The sequence below is a fragment of the Lytechinus variegatus genome, chromosome 14, assembly GCF_018143015.1.
Source record: "Lytechinus variegatus isolate NC3 chromosome 14, Lvar_3.0, whole genome shotgun sequence".
Lineage (NCBI taxonomy): Eukaryota > Metazoa > Echinodermata > Echinoidea > Temnopleuroida > Toxopneustidae > Lytechinus > Lytechinus variegatus.
This window is the reverse complement of record NC_054753.1, coordinates 13,329,131-13,342,198: the sequence shown is the minus strand read 5'-3', so window position 1 is coordinate 13,342,198 and position 13,068 is coordinate 13,329,131. Positions and strand designations below refer to the sequence as shown.

General features: G+C 35.7%; 1 protein-coding gene across 1 annotated transcript in view; it reads left to right on the top strand.

Moving 5' to 3' along the window:
- The first annotated feature begins 3,562 nt into the window (after positions 1-3,562).
- Positions 3,563-13,068, top strand: part of LOC121427348 (RING finger protein 207-like) — a 38,657-nt gene continuing 29,151 nt past the window's right edge. The window contains exon 1 of the mRNA XM_041623696.1: positions 3,563-3,666. The gene's annotated coding sequence lies outside the window, so the exon portion shown is untranslated. The remainder of the gene's footprint in view (positions 3,667-13,068) is intronic.

Below are 13,068 nucleotides of genomic sequence, written 5' to 3'. Positions count from 1 at the left end.
ACATCTTGTGTGAGTTAGAGTAGTATGCAAAGTCAGCACTGCTGCTATATTGAACCGCGTGATGCAGGTGAGACGGCCAGAGGCATTCCACTTGTTATCATTAATCCATCATGTAGACCACTTAAAGAATATATATTTAAATGAAAAAAATGGGGATGAATGATATGTGTATTGTATTGTGCATAATTGAAATTGATGAAAACTTGGAAATGTGATGGAAAGTTAGATGAATCTGTAAGCTTCTAAAATTCATCAGATATATATATATTTGAAAACTGAAGAATTTGTATATAGTAAAAAAAAGAATTATGTACAAAAGTGAGAGCTTTTAGTGTGAATGATTGTGTACAAATTACCCCCTCTCCCACTACATCTAATGTAGAGGTTAAACCTCATGGGCAGTATTCTGATCATTAAACCTAGGTTTAAAGGTAAATGCCAGTTTTGGTAACGATATCAAAATGAGTTTGTACAGAATCCAATGAAATGACCACCAAAGTGTCTGTTTGTATAAATAAAGAGTATGTGCCAAAGGATTCTGGAAGAAATTGTGTAATTGCTGAGAAATTAGTGAATAAGCACAGGATTCGGGTCAAGTGTCGGGCACGACATTCAAAGCAATGATGTCCCACGTGCGCTTATCTGTGTTGGTGATCTTCAGTGTGAATATTTTCAGCGTAGATTTCAAGATTTCACAAAGTTCCGTTTATGTGACTGTACCAGATCTAGATCCTCGATGATATACTGACAATTAAGCCTGGTTTTACAGACTTTCTCATGAAATCAGTGTTTACTGCAACTACTGGCATTTCTCTTTAACCCCAGACTAAACTAGAATTTTAAACCACACATCTATTGTATGCTGGCTTCATGATATTTCTTCCAGATTCGTGGCATTTGTAATGTATCATTTATTTTGTAAAAGTTCATTATATTTTTGTATTTTCCTATTCCCATTTGACGACTCAATTATTTTTTGACAACTCTTTGCAGCAGGATAAGAATGGTTTTTGATTGGTCAATAAGTCGACAACTTAAAGCCTGTCTAAACTTTTGGTAAATGGTTAGTCATGTGAACCATACCCAAGTATCATTGAACATTACAATATTAGAGAAAGCATGGTAATCTTTGAATGAATTTTTTACCCATTAGAATTTAAATGTGGCTTTTTCCCAGTAGTTAGGTTTCAAATTTAAATCAAGCGCTTTCTCTCTCTGCAATGTTTTTCTTATTTTTCAAAATAGTTATTTGTGCACTTACCTTGCATTGTTTAGTAATTGGATATTAGAAAGCTACTGACAAAGATTATATTCTGAAATTTTCAGCCCATTGTCTGAGAAGGCGTTATATATAAACGAAACAAAAATATGCAGATATTCTATTATGATCGGGCACCCAATGGAATTCTGATGTTAAATTAGTAAATTGATCCAATAAAACACCTTTTTTTTTTGTTCACACCACAACAGTATAGGGGCACATGTATTGATAGAATCTAATAATGGACTTTAAAAAGACATGCATTTTTTTTTGGGGGGGGGTTACTAAAGATAAATCTAGGTTTTAAGGTTCAGAGTTGGTATAATCAATGGTTGGTCCAATGACCTCTTGGTCTCACACTCATTTGGGATACTTTCCAGTTTGTCTAATCATATCAAATCTTTTCAAATTTTCATTTGTTATAAGTAGACCAACTGAGCATTAGACTAATGAATATTGGACTAAGTGGGTGTTAGATCAAGTGTAGTGTCGACCAAGAGGCAATTGGGCATATTGGTGGTAGACCAAATGGGTTTAGCCCATGTAGTATTAGAATATCTGAGAAGTAGGCAAATTGTTGACAAAGTGAATAAAAACGGTTTTTCCCCCTGAAGGAAACATGAACAGATATTTATATACAGGCATATTATTCCGAACGAGATGTGATATTTTCACAAGTATTTATACCTCGGTCACATTTGCTCTAAGGTGGCCCTACAGCGAGTCGAAAACAGCCGTTTTAACATTTTTTGTACCAGCTACATATAGGTTGTCTGTATAAAAATGAATAAAACTGCTGTTTTCGACTCGCCGTGAAGAAAGAGGAAACTGTCAGAGATAGTATGAATCATTATAAAGTTGAAACATATCAAATGCAAATTTTATTTTGTGCAATAAACTAGCAAACTAAAGACTTTCTGTTTTATTTTTGTTTTAAAATGATTTTGCTGGAGAAGGATGGATATGGAAGAATGATGATGATGATGATGGCGGTGGCGGTGATGGTGGTGGCGGTGATGATGATGATGATGATGATTGTAAAGTTGAAACATAAAATGCAACTTTTATTTTGTGCAATAAACTAGCAAACTGAAGACTTTCTGTCTCATCTTTGTTTTAAAATTATTCTTAAAAGCGATCATGTTTGTGTGCTGGAGAAGGATGGATATGGAGGAATGACGACAATGGTGATGATGATGGTGATGTGGTAATGATGATGATGATGGCGATGATGATGTTGATAATGATGGTGATGATGATGGCGATGATGATGGTGATGATGATAAAGATAATGATTGATGGTGATATGATGGTGATAATGATGATGATGATGATGATGGTGATAATATTGGTGATGATGGTGATAATGATGATGAAGATAATGATTGATGGCGATGATGATGGTGATAATGATGGTGATGATGATGGTGATAATGATGGTGATGATGATGATGGTGATGATGATAAAGATAATGATTGATGGTGATATGATGGGGATAATGGTGATGATGATGGCGATGATGATGATGGTGATAATATTGGTGATGATGGTGATAATGATGATGAAGATAATGATTGATGTAGTGATATGATGGTGATAATGGTGATGATGATGATGGTGATGTGGTAGTGATGATGATGGCGATGATGATGATAGTGATAATGATGGTGATGATGATGGTGGTGATAATGATGTTGATGATGGTGATAATGATGATGAAGATAATGATTGATGGTGATATGATGGTGATAATGCATGGATGATGATGATGGAGATGGTGATATATACCAACTCGCGACACTATTCTTTTCTATTATATTACATGAAATAAATATAAAAAATCCTCATTATAATATGCTGAAAATGTGGAATCGTTACATAGCTTCAAATAAAAATGTGTCCTTGTCAAATCTACAAAATTGATATATATAATTCATATGATAAAATAAAAATATCATCTCTCTAATTTGCATATCACCTATGCTGTGTCTTTAAACTATTTTTTGGAAATAAGCAAAATCTAAACTGTCATATTTACATCTGATTTTGGTGATGTTTTCAGCATTATTCTTGTCTTATTATTTTCTCTCTCTATTTGGGGTAGAATTAACCTTTTACATCACCAGTATATCATATAGGGAAAATGTTGTTTTTTAGGGAATACTTATCCCTTTAATATATCCCTTTTCTTTTAATTTTTCTTTCAGCATTGACTTTTAAAACTGACTATTGAACGCTTTGCACCCGGTATATTGTATCTTGACTAGAGTTTTCTTCAACCCATAGTCAGTCCTTTGTATTCTCTCAGCCACCGTATACGATTCAATTACCTCGGAATTCCAAGAATTGGTGTCGTCCGCCAAGTTTGAATTCAATTGAGGCGAAAAAGGAAGAGGAAATAGTGGTAAATATTTGCTTTTCGGTATTTCATGAGCTTTTGAAAAATATTTTCTTCGATATAAATGCCATTTAACCTTTATAATTACTGAAGAAATGTCAAATTTATGCATCAGTCTTATAGAAATTAATTATTGAATTTGGCATCTACCTACGGCATTTTCTCTATCAAAATCCCTACATACCATTGCGAGTGCGTCGCGCGCGTCCGTTGATCCTACGAAGCCCCGGATGATGCTTCCTCTTGACTGATAATTTCACCCTAAATTGAGTTATTTCAGGTAGCTAAGAATATTTTGCTATCTAAAGGATCGGTAATTATTGGTCAGTGGTTCTTTAGATCTTTATTTTTTCGAATGGCTTACCTCTACTTGTCCATTGAATGGGAAAATATCGTACTTTGTCCTTGTATTCCACATGAATTGTGCAGAGTTTGTATGTGTATAAAGTCAATGGGAAATTCAAAGTTTTGCACACGAGATCCGTTACCATGACGTCACCACGATTGCGTGTGAGCGAGCCAAGTTCTTGATTTGGGGGCGGCGCCCTCCAAAATTTGACCAATAAAAATTCTGCATTTGCTGCATCTTTGGGGATTTTCCCTAAATTCTTGTCTCAGGGGCCGTCTTGGAAGTTCATGCAGAGCTGTATAATCTTTTTGAAGGACCCGCCCTTTTCTACTTCAAGATATTCACTAAAAACATCTTGGGGTCCGTTTTGGGACTTTTCATTCTTAAAAAAGATGGTTTTGGGACGAAGTCTTGCATCTAGATTAATTTAAGAAAAAAAAATTAGTGAACTGACTTATAAATTCCAAAATGCAAAGCAAAAACCTCCATATGACGTGTACGTGACGTAATTTTCGTCATGAAGTTGAAGATCGCCCGAAGTGGTGGGAGGGGCCTATCACGAACGTAGACCATGTGATAGTCTTGATTCAGGCAATTTTTATGATTTGTAAAATTTGTTGAAACTCTGTAACGTTGTGAACGAATATCATAAAAATAAAATTCATAAAAATAATTTTAAAATGTGAAAGGATGAAGGCTAGCACAATTGTTCTCTTGGGAACATTCACCCCCCCTTAGTTACATGTACAAATGTTAATCACGTGTAATCGCCGTGATTTTGAAAGGTCGTGTGTATGAGATATTGTACATGGCATAATGGCGGTATACAGTTACTGTGTGGTGTGGTGTGAATTCTGTGCAAGGATGTTTACATTTGCGTGAGGTCTGTGACCGAGATGGTGGCATGGGAATAATTAGAGTGGATGAGACTACTGCGTGTGTAAAAAAAGCATGGACATGTTCGTTGTAACTTAAAGGAGACACTCGAAGAATCCAAAGTATTTTATAATGCCTTTTTGTGGTCATCATTGTAAAGGGGAAGTATTCTAATCAGATATATAACTTCACTTTTCAAAATAGTCATTAGAGTTTGCAGAAATCAGCTCTCAAAAATGATTTATTTTCATGCCATATTTCTGCCTTCCATCGGTCCTCTTGCGAGCTCCAGCTGAGTGACGTCACACAATGAGCGTGAGCAGCTGAGCTGACAGCAGCCCATTGAAGACGATCTTTCCAATCAGCGTTTTTTTGCTCTTAGAATTGTTTATTCCTCACAAGATTGGTCTTGTTATATAGATAAAAGTTTGAATTTACTGAACAGTGAAATAAAGCGCACATTTAACGTATTTTGGTAACCGATATTTAGCTTAGAAAAAATGATTTTTTTTCAAGAAATATATTTGAATAAACAAAGCATATTTTCACTTAGAAATCACACTTGCGACAAATTGATATTATAATCAATGGAGTACCTTTAGAATCCAATGTCATGAATCGATTACAAGAGCAACGTCCTATTCCTAATAATGTTGCCTAGCCTCCGTTGTGCAATGATAGCAATTTGTCGCCCTCTATGTTCGTGAACGAATTAATCGGGAGATGGATAAAGGATAGAGGGGGGGGGGGGGTAGCCCCGTAAGGAGTAAGGTACACGACTTGTCCAATATGGTTGATGCCCGGGGGTTGATGTGTAAGAGAGAGTGGCAGCAATATTAGATGTAAAATGAGAGGACTTATAAAGGGAAGATATGAAGGGTCAATGAGGGGGAGCGTGATGGAGGACATGTGGGAAGGTATATAATCATGTTCATGATGTTTATATTTTGTAAAGGAATGATATACGTTGATATGTATACAGGGATAACGGGAGATTTTTATGTCATGTATATGAATACTTATACTTGAATACTATTGGATACATGGATACGTGGATACTTGGATACTTGGATACTATTGGATACATGGATACGTGGATACTTGGATACTATTGGATACATGGATACTTGGATACGTGGATACGTGGATACATGGATACTTGGATACTATTGGATACATGGATACTTGGATACGTGGATACGCGGATACGTGGATACGTGGATACTTGGATACTATTGGATACATGGATACATGGATACTTGGATACGTGGATACGCGGATACGTGGATACGTGGATACATGGATACTTGGATACTATTGGATACATGGATACTTGGATACGTGGATACGTGGATACGGGGATACGTGGATACTTGGATACTATTGGATACATGGATACATGGATACGTGGATACGTGGATACTTGGATACTATTGGATACATGGATACATGGATACTTGGATACGTGGATACGTGGATACGCGGATACGTGGATACGTGGATACATGGATACTTGGATACTATTGGATACATGGATACTTGGATACGTGGATACTTGGATACTATTGGAAACATGAATACGTGGATACGTGGATACGCGGATACGTGGATACTATTGGATACGTGGATACGCGGATAAGCTGATATGTGGATAGTTTGGTACTATGAAGGAACATCAAGGAGTTCCTGATACTCTAGAACATGGAAACCACATAAAGAAGTACATGATACTAAAAGAACTTTTAGAACGAAGCATCACGCACCCTAATTACCCTTTCTGCCAGATAATTTACATCGTTTTTAATTTGTATTTTTCTTGAGAGAAAGATAGAAAAGGCTACTTTAATAAGTTAATTGTTCCAAATTGGCTGCTCTCTTTATAGCGAAACATGTATCAATTGCCTATGCCCATATAATTACAATTTTAGCTATAAATTTTAATCCTTTTTAGAATTGATTTTATTTAATTAAGTTGATTTCAGTAAACAAAACATAAATAAACTGTTTGGATTATCATAGATTTTTTAGTAAAGGCTAATATAATAACATGTACGAATATGCAGCTTATAAAAGGTGAACTCTATACCCAAAAAATTATTGATTTGAATAAGTAGAAAAATGAGTAACAAGCTATTTCATCAAAAAAGGTAAAATAGGAAAGTTATGCCTTTTCAAGTTTTTTTAAACAAATTAATTTCATTCAGGGCTATGTCTTGTTGCGCTTTTATCTCGTTGTTTATAAAGCGCTAAAGAACCAATTTTACTTAAACACCTACAGATTCGGTCATCGGATTTAAGCAGTCATTCCTACTCCCTGGGTGTAACTTAGCCATTCGTCAATGTGATTGTCTCGTTTTGATTATGAATTATCTAATATGAGTCGTTCTATTTATCATTTTTAACTTAAAACTAGAGATTTAATAGTTCAAAAATGACCTGATAATTAAATTTTTTGTCCGATTTTTTAAGAAAGATGTGAATAAGAAGTAAAGGAGTGAATAAAAAGTTTTGTTAATGAGTTATTGCATGAATGGCATATAATTTATTTTTTTCAAAAATTATAGAAAGAATGAACTTGATGAAGAGAAAAGGATAGGAATAAGAAGTAAGGAGTGCAATATTGGCATATAAATTACTTATTTAAAAACAATTATCTTCCTACTTAACATCCAGATGACTTTCAAAAGAGCATGGAGTACTAGAACTGCATTTGTAACAGAACATCGGCATGCAATGACGCGTTTGATATAATATTTCGTTTTGAGCACAAATTGGATTTGACTTTCATTGGTTGGTTATTATGTGAATGTCTCGTTCTGATTATAAATACGAATAAGTATTAGTCCTATATGACTCGTTTTATTCTTAATTCTTTATTATGAAATGTAATTTATAATATGTCATGAATTTATGCCTAGATAAGTATTGAATAAAGTGACCGGATTATGAAAAGGCTGATTTTCTTACCGCTATTTGAAGTGGTGAAGAGGAATGTTATCTGACTAAACTTAGTGATTCGAGTGCAAAGCGCGAATAAAAATATGTTATGGGCCTATTGCGATCAGAAATTTCTTATATTTTAATCACGTTTTGTATTCAGTCCGGAGCGCGTTTTTGTGTGGAAATTTAAATCTAAAACTAAAAACGGACATTCCTGACTCTTTTTGTAGTGGGTGTTGTACGTTGTATGCATTTTTATTTCTTTAGTAATTTGTGTTAAATAATGTGCTTAATTGTCATTAATTATTTTTACTACGATTATGCTGTACACAATGTATACACGACATACCTATAATTAGATCATCACCAATTAATAAACTGGTAATTAGATACTGTCTTGTTGGAATGCAGTATGTGATATGTGTCGTACGCCCCTCCTTATAGGACAATTTGACGCCCCATTCGGTCCAACATCAATTTGGTGCCCCTTCTAGTTTAAGGTTAGTCTGGAGCCTCCTCGCCATGTTAAGGTCATTTTTTCCCCCTCTCCTTATATTGTCTCCCTCCATCCAAATTTGAAGGTCAGCTTTGCGCCTCCCGTTACAGGTGAATTTGGTGCCCCTCCTTTCGGGACAAATCGGTACCCCCATATTTATTGCACTTTGGGGTCCCCTTTAAGTTGAAGGTAAATTTGTCGCACTCCCTAGGATGAAGATCAACTTGGTGACCTCTTTTGTTTAAAGGGGAATGGAACATTTGGAACAAATAGGCTTGTGTAGAAAAAGAAAAATAAAAAATAAGAAGAAAGAAAGTTTGAGAAAAAAAAGGACAAAGTGAGAAAGTTTATATAAGCATTTGAATATTACAATTACTAATGCTATGGAGATCCTCCAATTGGCAATGGGACAAGGATGTGTGATGTCACTGATGAACACCTTTTTCTTTGGTGGACTATTAAATACCCTCAAAATGTCTCTTTTTGGTTTTTCTTATGATGATCTTATTCCGATGGTTTCATTCTCCTCAGTTTTGCGCCCCCTCCTTACACGGAAAATTGCCTGGGTGCCCGCCCCTTAAGTTGAAATTATTTTGACGCTTTTCAAGTTTAAATTATGGTTTGCGCCTACTCAAACATAAATTTGGCGCCAGTTTGGCGCCCGCCGTTACAGGTCAATTACTGTAGGTGCCACTCATTCTTGGAAATATTATTTTGCTCCACCTTTACGCGAACATCTTTTTAGCGCCCCTTTTAAGGTCAGTTTGGTGTCGCCTAAGAATTTAAGGTCAATTTGGGTCTCACTGGGTAAAAGATAAACCTGGTGCCCCCATGTTTAAGGTCACTTTGTCACCCTTTCCTTATAACACAATTTGATTCCCCCGTTGGTCATGTTGGTCTAACATCAATTTGGAGCCCCTTCTAGTTTAACGTCAGTCTGTAGCCCCCTCATTACGAGCAACTAGGCGCCCCCTTGTTTATTGTCAATTTGGTGCCTTTGTTATGTCTTTTTCTGTTTTCCTTTTCCCTCTTTTTCTCTCTATCCCCCTTATTTCTCTTTCTCTTCATGCTTCCTCCTTTTTATTCATCTTTTCCTGTTTTGTTTTTCCTCTTCTCTCTTTCTCTCTCTTTCCCCTTAGTTCTCTTTCTCTTCATGCTTCCTCCTTTTTATTCATCTTTTCTTTCCACCCGCTGCTTCCCCTTTTCAGCGCCCCCTTTTTTGCCTACCCTGGGAGCAAGGGCAACGACCCCTCCCAGAATACGTGCATGTTACTTAGAATACATAACTCTTAAAGGAGAATGAAATCTTTGGAACAATATCGCTTGTGTGAAAACAGAAAATTCAAAGAAACAGATCAACGAAAGTTTGAGAAAAATCGGACACAGATCAACGAAAGTTTGAGAAAAATCGGACAAATAATGAGAAAGTTATGAGCAAGTAAAAATCAATCCACAATTAAAGAAGAAAAAGTATTTTATATGAATTTTTAGAAATATGCATAAATTAATTTCGCATATATTAGCATAAAAATAGTTCTTGTCGCAATTATAAAGCAGAAAAAAGGAAAATGTGAAGAAAAAACTTGCGTTTAAACGATTAAGGACGGATAATAAAGAATGTATTCTCAATCCTGACTAGACAAGTACCTTGGTAGGTCCATGATTAAACCAAGAAAAGAATTATAAACCAACCAGTTTCTACTTTTAGTTAACGACCGACAGAAATGGATGGAAATTTTTCAGACTCTCCCTTCCTTTCCCCCTTGTAGCGAAAGCTGGATCCTCCCCCTGTAAACATCCTCGTATCCACGTATCCTCGTATCCACGTATCCGTTAACCACATGTATCTACTTAGTATATTTCCACGTACGTATCCCAGTATCCCCGTATCCGCGTATCCTCGTATCCACGTATCCGTTAACCACATGTATCCACTGAGTATATTTCCACGTACGTATCCACGTATCCTCGTATCCACGTATCATCGTATCCATGTATCCACTTATCCTACGTATCCACGTACGTATCCCAGTATCCACGTATCCTCGTATCCATGTGTATCCACGTATCTTAGTATCCATGTATCCACTTCTGTGTCAAAGACTTATTATTAGTTCAGTTCTGAAAAAGTACAACGTATCCGTTGTTTTCTCGTTTTAAAATCTAGAGATTTTTGTAATCGATTCATGACATTGGATTCTAAAGGTAAGCCTAATCAATATAATGCATAGACATTCTTCGTCACGACTGAAAAAAAATTATGAAATTTCATTACGTAACAAAGTCAGGAACCACAAAATAACATGGCAATATCCATCGCGAAATGATCGAAATTGCAGTTGAATTGCCGAAACATGATTAGCCCACAGCGGCGAGCGGACTTTGTTTGATATATCTTAAAAGCACACCACAACGTAGAGAGTGGTCTGTGGCCAAACGTGTTGGCCATCGTTTTGTCGTGTGCGAGGACCCTGGTTCAAAACTCGGATTACCTTGGTTATTTTTTTTTATTCCTTCTCGTCCCTACCTGCAGCTTTTTTTTCTTGTGAAATCCCATTCAGACCTGTATTTATCAAATCTTATTTAATTGCTGCTTTTGATTTTCAAGTTCTTGATTAGATTCTACTCTTATTTGGGATTGGAGGGGTACAGGATGAGTTAAAAGTCAAGTCCACATCAACTAAAAATTATTTGAATAGAGTAATTTCCCTTGCTGTTTTTACTCAAAACAGTCACAAAACAATGATATGCAAATTAGTGTTGTCACATCACATTCGTTTCTAATTTTTTTGTGGCATTTTGTTTTTTAATTCTTTGCAGATTTGAGTATAGGAATTTCTTCATCCGAACACAATAGGTTACATTTACGGAACTGTAACTCTAAATGTTATTTGGAGGAATTAAAATCCCTCTGAAAATTTTTCAGAAAATAAATAGAAAATTAAATATCAAATCTACATGTCATGTAAATATATCAAACAACAAAATACAAAAGAACTTAGTGCGTGTGACATAACGGTTAGTGTAATTTGCACATCGACACAGATGAGCATATCATCGTTTTATAAATTAGGCAAAATTTCTCAATGTTAGAGTAGTAATTATATTAATTTGAATCAAAGTTTTTATGAAATTTCCTGCAATATCTTATTTTTCTTTAAATTCAAATGAATTTTTGATTGTGTGGACTTCTCCTTTACTCTTAATGTAGGGAATGCATAGCAATATTTATCCAGAAACAAAATTGTCTTAAAATATGCAAATCTGTAATTGGGCACATGTTCACTTTTCTTTCATCCAGGCCACTTCCTCACACCCACCAGGCTTACAGTCTTAGAACAAAACAAAATGATGAACCATCACACAACATTCAGTGCTTCACAATAAATATTTCACTTCTGTTCATACATGTACATGCAATAAATATTGTGGAAAACAAATAAAAGGCGTACCCATATTCAAATACCGTTTAAAAGGACAAATATATTATACCTTTCGAGAAAAATCAGCACGTTAGATATCTGATAACAAAACACAAATATGGGGCACTGCAAGAAACTTATGTTCCATTGCAAATCAAGCGTAAGTCTTAAATTCAAATTCAAGCGTAATAAGGTTGAGTTGCAATAGCAGTTCAACTACATGTACATGTTTGTCTTTAATCAAAGGACTTACCCTTGATTTGGGACGTGTGATTGATTAGAAAATTTCTTGCAAAATGCCCTAATAACATTAAAATTGTTTTTTTCGTTTTAAGTTGTGTGTTCTTATTTTCGACAAGCTGTATTCCTGTCCAAGTCAATTTTTTTAGTTCTCTCCAAAACTGTGCTCAAAATCGTTTCCAAGATCGATAAAGATAAATTTTCTGTTGCATCATTATCAGTCCAAAACTTGCATCGTAGCTCCTGGAAAGAGTGAAAAAAAAATGGCTATATCCAAATCAGTAAGAAGACATGATGGAATCTCCCAGATTGAAGTAGCGAGCAGAGACCAGAAGTCACCAGAGTCAGCAAGTGTGCAGATCTGTGTGTAGAAGAGAGAAAAAATAAAGAAATAATTTAAATAATCAAATCAAAGTATGAATTTCATTATCTTGATGATTGACGACGTGCGGTGGCATGTAATTCCCGGTCAACAACAAATAATAGTAGGTTTAGACACCTGAAAAATTCCACTCAGAACACTGGTGCTCTACCTCAACGCTCAAGTGATGTTTGTGTAGGCCCCACTCTACTTACCACTTAGCGGTAGTGAATCACTTGAGGTACGGTACTCTGTGTCATTACAAAGAGTGCATTTATCTTCATTGTTTTATGTTGAAGGCACTACGCATTCATATGTAGAAGCACTCTAATCAGAAAGAAACACCAGACTCTAGTTTTGGCCAGGAATCAGCATGATCAGGGTAACCACTGCTGAAAATTTGTCTTGCTTCATGACATCGGCATTATGGTGATATAATTCTGTGTATCTGGATGTATACGATACAGGGCCCTCCTGAGCATAAACGCATTGGGTACTAGACCTGTGTATAATAAAAACTTAAACATTTGGCCTTATCGTGAAAACATTCGGCCTTATCGTGAAATTTGGTGTTTGTGCGCTCGTTGTGTACAAAGTCAATGGGAGTGGATCACCGCCGTTGACGAAATAAACGGCAGTGAATGGACTGGTGACAAAAACTACGATAATGCCAAACATTCCTCTGAAACAGCATATTTTCAGCCATGGTCCATGCCAGTGCTCC